At 37.1% G+C, this 13,362-nt stretch overlaps 1 non-coding gene across 1 annotated transcript; it reads right to left on the reverse strand.

Moving 5' to 3' along the window:
- Positions 1–12,469: 12,469 nt before the first annotated feature.
- On the reverse strand, positions 12,470–12,541 carry trnal-cag (transfer RNA leucine (anticodon CAG)). The gene has a single exon. It is a non-coding gene; the product is annotated as a tRNA-Leu (tRNA).
- Between the last annotated feature and the right edge of the window lie 821 nt (positions 12,542–13,362).

Consider the following 13,362-nt stretch of genomic DNA (forward strand, 5'->3'; position numbering starts at 1 on the left):
ATTCAACTTGATTTTCTTTCTTTTTCTGGTGACATTCTAACTGTGTTAATTTATGTTTGAGTAGTTCTGATTTGGCTGATTCCACAAAGGTGCAGGACTTGGACATTTATAGAGATTTTTTTTATATTGCAGTGAAATACAAGGACACAGAGAGGAAAGTGTAAGGGCCAGCATTTTTTTTTGAAAATAATGGAAACACAAAGATTAAAGGCTATGTAAAAAAATATAATGTGATGTGAACTGTGAGAATGCTTTAGAATTTATGCAGAAAAAAACATTTTCATGCCCTGAAACAAAAGAACGGTGGACACTTCAACAACGATACATTGGAAATGCAGTTAGAAATCAGCACATAATGGGATTTTAACCCTCCGATTACAAACTCAGCAGAGGATGGTTTCGATCCATCGACCTCTGGGTTCTGGGCCCAGCACGCTTCCACTGCGCAACTCTATTAGTCATCAAAAGTTATGAAAGTAAAAATATATTGTTAATAGTGAAATATACATTAAAATCAATTTATCCAGAAAACAGATAAATATGCAGAGTGAAGTTCAGAACAAGGACATTTTTTTCTAGACTTCAAATCAAGAGCTTTTTTTTGCATTGTCGTTTTAGGATTAATTTCATAGCCTTATTTGTTCATTTATTTAATTATATTAGTTTATATTTTATATAATCATTAAATTGTCTGATTAGGGGGGATTGGGGATGACATCATCGCAGGAACATTCCAAACCATCAAGCACATTCCTGAAAAGGTTTGGAATGTTCCTGCGATGATGTCATCCCCACATGTCAACATCAAAGCCTATGATCAAAGCACAACAATCCAACAGCTGATGATGTCATATGATGACATCACAGCAGATCAGATTTTTGGATGTGAATAGAGGCTGGGATTTGACAAATTATGTCAATCGTCAATTACTAACTGCATTTATATGTTTGTTATCAATTTTCGCTGGCAATTATAAACACAACTCTGTTACAGAATTTTAAAAGTAATACTAGTATCAGTACATTATTATTAGTTCTTCACTAATAATTATACTGATACTTCCTGTATTACCGTATTAACTTCTGTCACAACACAGACTCTCGTACAACTCTGATACATAATCCATTTGTTCTATTCTGCTACAATGGATGTTAGGATCAACCCAACAAACTGTGGTCCTCAGGGCTGTCCCCCTCCTCCCCCAAACTCTCCCTCTCCTCAAGCTGACGTGGACCCTGCTCAGGCACCGGTCCACAGTCAGACGCTGGAGATGGAGTTGTCTAAGATTGGAGCCGGGAAAAAGAGAGAGCCTTTCTGTCACCAGGTTCGCAAATTCAAAGACAGAATCAAACGTCTGGAGGAGCTCTTAGAGGTCAATGTCCGACATTGCACCGCTGAATACAAGAAGAGCTACGAAACCATCTGCGAGCTAGAGTCTGAAAACGCCCGTCTCAAGAAGAGCCTCCAGCTCCAGGAGGAGAAGACGCAGGCAGCTCAGCTCCTCAGCAAGCAGGAACACGACGCAATTGTGGCAAAGTACGAGGCCCTGGAGAAAACCCTCTCTGAGCAAAAGAAGGAGGTGTTTGTGTTCAAGGCTGCAGTCCCAGTCCGCACTGACGAGCCTCGTACTGAGAGTAAGGTGGCCCAGCTTGAGACTCAGCTCCTGCAGAAGGACGCTGAGATCCAGGCACTCCGTAATAAAACCGACACTCTCACACAGCTGCTGTCTAACACCACAAGCCTGATGTCCAAACGCAGAGAGGAACACCTTCAGAGCAAAAACGCTTTGGAGGCCAAGTTCGTCGCTTTGGAGGAGAAATTCGCCAAAGACCTTGCTGAGAAGCAGCAGGGTCCGCAAGCTGAACATCAGGCCCAGGTGCAGCTCCAGAACAAAGAAGCAGAATCTCTGGAAAACAAGAGAGCTTGGGAGACGAAAATCACCACGATGGAGGAAGAACTCTCAAAGGTCCGGGCTGAAAATTGCCAGAACCTCGAGGCTCTGCAGGTTCAACACCAAGAGAAGCTGAACCAGGTCATGGAGCAAGTCCGCCAGAGGGACTCTGACCTAGCAGAGCAAAAACAGAGGTGGGAGACCAGGGAACAATGCTGGGAGTCCTGGGAGAGAGGGATGAGGGACGACAGCAAGTACCTGGATGAGAGGTTCAAGGACCAACTGGCCGAGACAAAGATCTGGCAGGACATCGCTCTCGACCAATACAGGAAGAGGAAAGGCTTCTTGTTTGGTAAGAAGAAGGTCGATGATAGAGATGCGGAGCTGCAGAAAATGAAGGGGAAAATGCAAGAGAAGGAGCTGAAAAAGAAGGAGAAGGAGGAGAAGGATAGGATCGCCTATGACGATAAAGTGGTTGAGGAGGCTGCTGCCTGTCAGTAGCTGTCTCCTCCTCCACCCCTCCCCCCCGCTCCCCCTCCATGTCGGGTTTTCACCTGGGGCTCAGGTTTACCCATAAATATATCGGCTAATTGAACACTCTGAATTGGCCCAATGTATATATTTATAAAAAAAACTCCTCTCCCCCTCTCCGCCATCTGTGACCATCTCATGTAGGGTTTTCTCCTGAGTACTCAGGTTTTCCCGTAAATATATAGTAGGCTATATATTTCGAAAAAACGTAGGGTTTTCTCCTGGTTCGCTCAGGTTTACCCGTAAATATATAGTATATATTTCGAAAAAACGTTGATCAAAATGACTCAGTGGGTTTACTCCTGGATTGCTCAGGTTTTCCCGTAAATATATAGTAGGCTATATATTTCGAAAAAACATAGGGTTTTCTCCTGGTTGCTCAGGTTTACCCGCAAATATATAGTAGTCTATATATTTCGAAAAAACGTTGGGTTTTCTCCTGGTGCTCAGGTTTCTCCCTTTATTTAACACCAGTTAAATAATAAAATAAACAACAATAAACCAATCTAGCCTCTGATGAGACACGCTGGTGCAGCATCAGTGCCGGTCCCAAGCCCGGGTTAATAGAGAGGGTATAATATTGTGACATTATGATGTAATGGTTCAAATAACACTGAAACTGATAAACAAAATGAATTTACATAATAAAAATTTTTCCGAATGGTATTTTACACACTGTTTTGTATTCAACATGTGACCCTCATCACGTCATGATGGGCTGATGATTATTTTGTTTAGTTTTAATATTCGCTGAAGTTCATTATTAACATACAGTTGACATGACAGTTTAATTATTATATAAAAATATAAACTAATATAATTAAATAAATGAACAAATAAGGCTATGAAATGAATCCTAAAACTATCTGAAAGGACGACATCCCAAGAGCATTTTTTCTTTTTTTTTGTTGGGGCAATTTTGCATTTAAAATGAATAATTATTCAATTATATTTTGAAAGATAATGCACAAAAAAAGCACTTGATTTGAAGTTTAGAAAAAAAATTTCCCTGTTCTCTGCATGTTTATCTGTTCTCTGGATAAACTGAGTATAATGTACATTTCCTCAGCACAACACTCTTTTTTCTGGAGTGTTTAACAATTAACAATATACTTTTACTTTATTAACTATTGATGACTAATAGCGGAGTGGCGCAGTGGAAGCGTGCTGGGCCCACAACCCAGAGGTCGATGGATCGAAACCATCCCCTGCTAAATTAAAGCCACAATAAATAAATATTGTAAAGTATATCAATGAGGACAATACATAGTTCTATTATTTTGGAAATGGCATTTTCAAAGGAACTTATAATTAAGATTTTATTTCTTTTGCAACAAGTTCTTGTTCTCCTGGGTTTCATCTCACCTCTCATGCTTTTATTCTACTAAAGACTGACTGAGATATAGTTACTGTGTGGGGCTTTTACTTTGAAAAACAGCCTTGGCCTTGGTTTCCATTTCAAACACAGTTACTGAATTCTGATTAACTATGAAGCTTTATTTACTTTGTGGGGCTTATATTTTGAAAAACATCCCTGTTCTGGGTTTCCTGTCAAGGCACACTCACCTCATGCTTTTATTCTTCTTAACTGTAAAGTATAGTTACTTTGTGGGGCTTTTATTTTGAAAATCAGCCCAGTTCTGCATTTTACAAATCCTTTCATAATTCATATTGGGTCTACAGGTGCATCTCAATAATTTAGAATATCGTAGAAAAGTTTATTCATGTCAGTAATTCAATTAAAAAAGTGAATATATAAATAGATTGCTTTATATATTTTGTATTTATTGTTAGGTAATTATTTATGCATCAATAAATATAATTATTGATGCATTTATGTAAGCAGCATTTAAAGGGCTCATTTTAACTACGTATTGTACTTTTTGTGATTTAATTTATAATATGTTATGTTTAATCATGTTGTTTATGTTAAATCTTGACGTAAAAAGAGTAATAAAAGAACAATTTTTACCTTTTAAAATGTAGTGAAGTGGAAGCATAACTTTACAGAAAGTTAAAACAACACAAGGGTTAATGTCAAAAATCCTGAACTATCCCATTAAGAAAAAAACTGTTTGCTGCAGATTCTCTGCAAAAAAAAATCACTAACACAATGATCATTTTAACACATCAAAAAAAGAAAGAAAAGAGAATGATGATGCAAAAATGATAATTCCTCTAATTTCCTGAATCTTCTAACAATTGAATTATCTGTGAAAATAATTACAATTTATATAATTTTTCAAATTGGAACCGTTCATTATGTTCCTAAAACATCAATATTTATTGACCAAGATTATGATAAAAAAAATAAAAGAAAGCGACAATCAGATGGTTGGCAAAAATTATCAATTATAAAAGATTGGGATAAAGATCAATAATTTTTCTTTATATTTAATTTTTAATGTTTGACAGATTGACATTGAAGATATTAATGCATTTTGTTTACTTGTATGTCGTTTATGTAAATGTGTTTCAAATTTAAAATAAAATAAAAAACAAACAAACAATTAAAAAAAAATTAAAATAAAAAAACATGACAGCATTACATAACATACATTGCACTACAAATACACAAATTCAAACATCTCGCTCAAATTCCCGACTTCATCCCCAGCCCTAGAAAATACATCAAATCACATATAATTGTTTATAAAACATACAATAAGCAACAAAGCAGCAGTTATAAAAATAATTTTAAAAAATCAATAAAACATACAATTAGCAACAGAACATAGCTCAGCAATGAATTAGAATGTCAGATGATACTCTTAGAAATCTGAACTTGTTGTTGTGGACGTTATTTGACCTGCAGAGGGCAGCAAACACCTTCAGTGGCTGGGACCCCACTGTTGAAATGGTAGGTAATATTATTAATATGTCAATGTAATAATGTATTTGCTCTGCTCCAGAATCTTCAGTATTTCAGTGTAGACTGTGATAGGTAATTCATTTTTTAAAAAGTGTTTCTGTTTTTTTTCTTCTCTGCAGCTCTTCCTGACGACATTTTTTGTTGTTTTATTCTGTGTTCAAATAACTTTCATTTACTCATTAGTTTGTTCATTCAATAAAACATATTAAACCATTTCAGTATTTCACAGCCTGTTGTGTCAAATCCCAATTCACCCTCCAGACCTGAGGGCGACCACACACAAAATAAGTGGGTGGAACCAAAGCTCTCAGCAAGTGTTCCTAGAGGGACCATATTCACCTGCGCACCCAGTGGAGAGGCATGGCATGAAATGTTTGAATGGAGCTCAGGTAGTCCTCTCACCTGGAAACAAGATCAAACCAGATCAGCAGCTCCTGGTCAGTCTAAAGATGTAACTGGTAGGAAAAAAACACTCTAATGGGGATGATGTGTTGAGGTCATGACTGTTTGATTTAATTAGTTAGTAAAATACAGTTTAAGTTGGATCATTTTGGTTATGCTAATCCAATCCACTTTATTTATATAGCACAATTTTAGCAAACACAAGGTTTCCAAAGTGCTGCCCAACAATAAATAGATGACACAATACAAAGAGATGTAATAAACAATAGAACAGTAAAATACAATAAGATAAAATAAATTAAAAATAGGATAAAAATGAATAAGATAAAATGAAAAATGTACTGCCCGCACAAAATAAAATATGCATGTATACAAATAAAAACTATTGCTAATGCTTATTTAGGCTGATGTGTTTTTTGGGAACTTTATATGAACCTAATGGTTATGTGTGATACTTTAAGTATGTATATAGTTACTTTAATCTAGAGATGGATAGATGAAGCATTGTGAAGCTTTTGAGGCTTCTTCCTGATTGTATTGAAAAAAGCTTCAAAGCCTCAAAGACAGACAGACTCTACCAGTGACATCTAGTGGTCAGCTGCAGTTATAGCAGCCACAAACTTCCAAATTATTCACACATCTTATTGATTTCAGTTTCAACACAAAAGCTATAAATCAGTCTTAAGCAGCTGTGTCTTCTTTCTGAGAATCATTGTCCTCACATGAAAGTGTTCCAACACTTTGAAATGTCAATTTACTAATAACATATTTAAATGTGTTGTAACAAATAATATGAAAAGATTCAAATTCAACAATGTAGAAGTACTTCTGTTTGAATGATTCTGGAGGACTTTCTTGTGCCACAATATGAAAAAAAGTAAATATTGTGCTTCTGCTACAGTGCGAAAATGAAATGCTTGTGTACATGAGGGGATTATGCAATTGAAGATCTCTTGTAACACTATGGAGCAGGGGGACACACCAATCATTTCGTGTCTCCTTTTAACGAATGAAGCAGCGCCAAAGGTTCAAATCATTCACCTTATTTCTGGTGCTTCGTTGTGACGCGTGAAGCCTCAAACGTCATCGGTCACATGATCACAGAGCTTTGATACAAGCCTCAACAGTGTTTTGAACCAGTCTGCTTCAAAAGACTGAAACAGGCTTCGGAGCCTCAGTGTCAAACGGACGTCTCTACTATAATCATTAACCAGGTTAATTTGAATGACGTTGTTTGGTTGAAAATCATGAACATTCCAAACCTTTTCAGGAATGTGCTTGATGGTTTGGAATGTTTATGATGTCATCCTGCGATGATGTCATCCCCACATCAAAGCACAACAATCCAACAGCTGATGATGTCATATGATGACATCACAGCAGATCAGATTTTTGGATGTGAATAGAGGCTGGGATTTGACAAATTATGTCAATCGTCAATTACTAACTGCATTTATATGTTTGTTATCAATTTTCGCTGGCAATTATAAACACAACTCTGTTACAGAATTTTAAAAGTAATACTAGTATCAGTACATTATTATTAGTTCTTCACTAATAATTATACTGATACTTCCTGTATTACCGTATTAACTTCTGTCACAACACAGACTCTTGTACAACTCTGATACATAATCCATTTGTTCTATTCTGCTACAATGGATGTTAGGATCAACCCAACAAACTGTGGTCCTCAGGGCTGTCCCCCTCCTCCCCCAAACTCTCCCTCTCCTCAAGCTGACGTGGACCCTGCTCAGGCACCGGTCCACAGTCAGACGCTGGAGATGGAGTTGTCTAAGATTGGAGCCGGGAAAAAGAGAGAGCCTTTCTGTCACCAGGTTCGCAAATTCAAAGACAGAATCAAACGTCTGGAGGAGCTCTTAGAGGTCAATGTCCGACATTGCACCGCTGAATACAAGAAGAGCTACGAAACCATCTGCGAGCTAGAGTCTGAAAACGCCCGTCTCAAGAAGAGCCTCCAGCTCCAGGAGGAGAAGACGCAGGCAGCTCAGCTCCTCAGCAAGCAGGAACACGACGCAATTGTGGCAAAGTACGAGGCCCTGGAGAAAACCCTCTCTGAGCAAAAGAAGGAGGTGTTTGTGTTCAAGGCTGCAGTCGCAGTCCGCACTGACGAGCCTCGTACTGAGAGTAAGGTGGCCCAGCTTGAGACTCAGCTCCTGCAGAAGGACGCTGAGATCCAGGCACTCCGTAATAAAACCGACACTCTCACACAGCTGCTGTCTAACACCACAAGCCTGATGTCCAAACGCAGAGAGGAACACCTTCAGAGCAAAAACGCTTTGGAGGCCAAGTTCGTCGCTTTGGAGGAGAAATTCGCCAAAGACCTTGCTGAGAAGCAGCAGGGTCCGCAAGCTGAACATCAGGCCCAGGTGCAGCTCCAGCACGAAGAAGCAGAATCTCTGGAAAACAAGAGAGCTTGGGAGACGAAAATCACCACGATGGAGGAAGAACTCTCAAAGGTCCGGGCTGAAAACAGCCAGAACCTCGAGGCTCTGCAGGTTCAACACCAAGAGAAGCTGAACCAGGTCATGGAGCAAGTCCGCCAGAGGGACTCTGACCTAGCAGAGCAAAAACAGAGGTGGGAGACCAGGGAACAATGCTGGGAGTCCTGGGAAAGAGGGATGAGGGACGACAGCAAGTACCTGGATGAGAGGTTCAAGGACCAACTGGCCGAGACAAAGATCTGGCAGGACATCGCTCTCGACCAATACAGGAAGAGGAAAGGCTTCTTGTTTGGTAAGAAGAAGGTCGATGATAGAGATGCAGAGCTGCAGAAAATGAAGGGGAAAATGCAAGAGAAGGAGCTGAAAAAGAAGGAGAAGGAGGAGAAGGAGAGGATCGTCTATGACGATAAAGTGGTTGAGGAGGGTGCTGCCTGTCAGTAGCTGTCTCCTCCTTCACCCCTCTCCCCCGCTCCCCCTCCATGTCGGGTTTTCACCTGGTGCTCAGGTTTACCCATAAATATATCGGCTAATTGAACACTCTGAATTGGCCCAATGTATATATTTATAAAAAAAACTTCCTCTCCCCCTCCCCACCATCTGTGACCATCTCATGTAGGGTTTTCTCCTGAGTACTCAGGTTTTCCCGCAAATATATAGTCGGCTATATATTTCGAAAAAACGTAGGGTTTTCTCCTGGTTTGCTCAGGTTTACCCGCAAATATATAGTATATATTTCGAAAAAACGTTGATCAAAATGACTCAGTGGGTTTACTCCTGGATTGCTCAGGTTTTCCCGTAAATATATAGTAGGCTATATATTTCGAAAAAACGTAGGGTTTTCTCCTGGTTGCTCAGGTTTACCCGCAAATATATAGTAGTCTATATATTTCGAAAAAACGTTGGGTTTTCTCCTGGTGCTCAGGTTTCTCCCTTTATTTAACACCAGTTAAATAATAAAATAAACAACAATAAACCAATCTAGCCTCTGATGAGACACGCTGGTGCAGCATCAGTGCCGGTCCCAAGCCCGGGTTAATAGAGAGGGTATAATATTGTGACATTATGATGTAATGGTTCAAATAACACTAAAACTGATAAACAAAATTAATTTACATAATAAAAAATGTTCCAAATGGTATTTTACACACTGTTTTGTAATCAACATGTGACCCTCATCACGTCATAATGGGCTGATGATTATTTTTATTTTTTTTAATATTCACTGAAGTTTAATTATTATATAAAATATAAACTAACATAATTAAATAAATGAACAAATAAGGCTATGAAATGAATCCTAAAACTATCTGAAAGGACAACATCCCAAGAGCATTTTTTCTTTTTTTGTGTTGGGGCAATTTTGCATTTAAAATTAATAATTATTCAATTATATTTTGAAAGATAATGCACAAAAAAAGCACTTGATTTGAAGTTTAGAAAAAAATGTCCCTGTTCTCTGCATATTTATCTGTTCTCTGGATAAATTGAGCATAATGTACATTTCCTCAGCACAACACTTTTTTTCTGGAGTGTTTAACAATTAACAATATACTTTTACTTTAATAACTATTGATGACTAATAGCGGAGTGGCGCAGTGGAAGCGTGCTGGGCCCAAAACCCAGAGGTCGATGGATCGAAACCATCCCCTGCTAAATTAAAGGCACAATAAATGAATATTGTAAAGTATATCAATGAGACAATAAATAGTTCTTTTATTTTGGAAATGGCATTTTCAAAGGAACTTATAATTAAGATTTTATTTCTTTTGCAACAAGTTCTTGTTCTCCTGGGTTTCCTCACCTCTCATGCTTTTATTCTACTAAAGACTGACTAAGATATAGTTATTGTGTGGGGCTTTTACTTTGAAAAACAGCCTTGGCCTTGGTTTCCATTTCAAACACAGTTACTGAATTCTGATTAACAATGAAGCTTTATTTACTTTGTAAGGCTTATATTTTGAAAAACAGCCCTGTTCTGGGTTTCCTGTCAAGGCACACTCACCTCATGCTTTTATTCTTCTTAACTGTAAAGTATAGTTACTTTGTGGGGCTTTTGTTTTGAAAATCAGCCCAGTTCTGCATTTTCACAAATCCTTTCAGTATTCTTATTGGGTCTACAGGTGCATCTCAATAATTTAGAATATCGTAGAAAAGTTTATTCATGTCAGTAATTCAATTTAAAAAGTGAATATATAAATAGATTGCTTTATATATTTTGTATTTATTGTAAGGTAATTATTTTATGCATCAATAAATATAATTATTGATGCATTTATGTAAGCAGCATTTATAGGGCTCATTTTAACTATAATGTACTTTTTGTGATTTAATTTATAATATGTTATGTTTAATCATGTTTTTTATGTTAAATCTTGACGTAAAAAGAGTAAAAAAAAAGAACAATTTTTACCTTTTAAAATGTAGTGAAGTGGAAGCATAACTTTACAGAAAGTTAAAACAACACAAGGGTTAATGTCAATTATCAACAGAACATAGCTCAGCAATGAATTATAACGTCAGATGATACTCTTTGAAATCTGAACTTGTTGTTGTGGACGTTATTTGACCTGCAGAGGGCAGCAAACACCTTCAGTGGCTGGGACCCCACTGTTGAAATGGTAGGTAATATTAATATGTTAATGTAATAATGTATTTGCTATGCTCCAGAATCTTCAGTATTTCAGTGTAGACTGTGATAGGTAATTCATTTTTTAAAAGTGTTTCTGTTTTATTTTCTTCTCTGCAGCTCTTCCTGATGACATGTTTTGTTGTTTTATTCTGTGTTCAAAAAACTTTCATTTATTCATTAGTTTGTTCATTCAATAAAACATATTAAACCATTTCAGTATTTCACAGCCTGTTGTGTCAAATCCCAATTCAAGACAAAGAAGAAGACACAAAATGTAAAAAAAAAAAAAAAAAAAAAAAAGACACAAAATTACCAGAATTGTTAAGCTTGTTACACACAAGACACAAATAAAATGGAGTCCCACTAGAATAAAAACCAGAGTTGATGACAGGATCACACACAATCACAAGATCACATTTATGTTGGTTTTTCTTTGTTTCTTTTTGGTTCAAAATGTTGATCCAGTAAGTAATATACCAACATGGCATTTAAACATTTTTTAAGTGGTGTATACAGGCAGGATGAAAAGGATTCAAAATGGACAAAATAGCCCAAGACTCCATAGAGTTAACTCTTTGAAATCTAAACTTGGTGCTGTTGACGTTATTTGACCTGCAGAGGGCAGCAAACCACCTTCAGTAGCCTGCAAAACATTAAGACATGTCTCATATTATATTATTATATTACAAGGCACTGGTCCCTACAGCTATTGCTGTAGGGACCAGTGCTCGGTGCGATTGCCCCGTGGCCCTAATTAAATCACAAAAAGTACATTAAGTAGTTAAAATGAGCCCTATAATGACTGCTTACATAAATGCATCAACAATAATTATCCAACAATAAATATAGAATATATATTTAACATATGTAGCTTTGGTTGTACCAGGCATTAAAATGAACAAGAAACTGAAGAAAACAAGGGTGGTTGAATCATTTTTCCATGACTGTATGTGAGGAGTTAGAATAAGCTAACAGGGCAGCAACAGGGGGACCTATTTCTTTGTAAGAAAAATCTAATTTTATGGATGATTTTTGTTAATAGACATTGTTTGAAATGGAATATGTCCATCACTTTATTATTGCCATAGTTGGTAAGCGTTTTATAAAAGCAGCAGCTCACTTCAGGCCGTGGTATGTTGTATTATAAGGGCCGTTGTTCGGCCCGACACAAAGCTTAAATGTACAATATGTGGAGACACTTTTTATTTTCCAACATTCATGACACTTGTGTGCACTTGGAAAAGTGTTTACATATAAATTCAATTTTATTCCAATTAAAAAGGAAATTCAACTTGATTTTCTTTCTTTTTCTGGTGACATTCTAACTGTGTTAATTTATGTTTGAGTAGTTCTGATTTGGCTGATTCCACAAAGGTGCAGGATTTTATAGATTTATAGAGATTTTTTTTATATTGCAGTGAAATACAAGGACACAGAGAGGAAAGTGTAAGGGCCAGCATTTTTTTTTAAAATAATGGAAACACAAAGATTAAAGGCTATGTCAAAAAAATATCATGTGAGAATGTGATGTGAACTGTGAGAATGCTTTTGAATTTATGCAGAAAAAAACATTTTCATGCCCTGAAACAAATGAACGGTGGACACTTCAACAACAATACATTGGAAATGCAGTTAGAAATCAGCACATAATGGGATTTTAACCCTCCGATTACAAACTCAGCAGAGGATGGTTTCGATCCATCGACCTCTGGGTTCTGGGCCCAGCACGCTTCCACTGCGTCACTCTGCTATTAGTTATCAAGAGTTATTAAAGTAAAAATATATTGTTAATTGTTAAATGTACATAAAACTCAATTTATCCAGAAAACAGATATGCAGAGTGAAGTTCAGAACAAGGACATTTTTTTCTAGACTTCAAATCAAGAGCTTTTTTTTGCATTGTCGTTTTAGGATTCATTTCATAGCCTTATTTGTTCATTTATTTAATTATACTAGTTTATATTTTATATAATCATTAAATTGTCTGATTAGGGGGGATTGGGGATGACATCATCGCAGGAACATTCCAAACCTTTTCAGGAATGTGCTTGATGGTTTGGAATGTTTATGATGTCATCCTGCGATGATGTCATCCCCACATGTCAACATCAAAGCCTATGATCAAAGCACAACAATCCAACAGCTGATGATGTCATATGATGACATCACAGCAGATCAGATTTTTGGATGTGAATAGAGGCTTGGGATTTGACAAATTATGTCAATCGTCAATTACTAACTGCATTTATATGTTTGTTATCAATTTTCGCTGGCAATTATAAACACAACTCTGTTACAGAATTTTAAAAGTAATACTAGTATCAGTACATTATTATTAGTTCTTCACTAATAATTATACTGATACTTCCTGTATTACCGTATTAACTTCTGTCACAACACAGACTCTCGTACAACTCTGATACATAATCCATTTGTTCTATTCTGCTACAATGGATGTTAGGATCAACCCAACAAACTGTGGTCCTCAGGGCTGTCCCCCTCCTCCCCCAAACTCTCCCTCTCCTCAAGCTGACGTGGACCCTGCTCAGGCACCGGTCCACAGTCAGACGC

Source organism: Centropristis striata, chromosome 2 (genome assembly GCF_030273125.1).
Source record: "Centropristis striata isolate RG_2023a ecotype Rhode Island chromosome 2, C.striata_1.0, whole genome shotgun sequence".
NCBI classification, from domain to species: Eukaryota; Metazoa; Chordata; class Actinopteri; order Perciformes; family Serranidae; genus Centropristis; species Centropristis striata.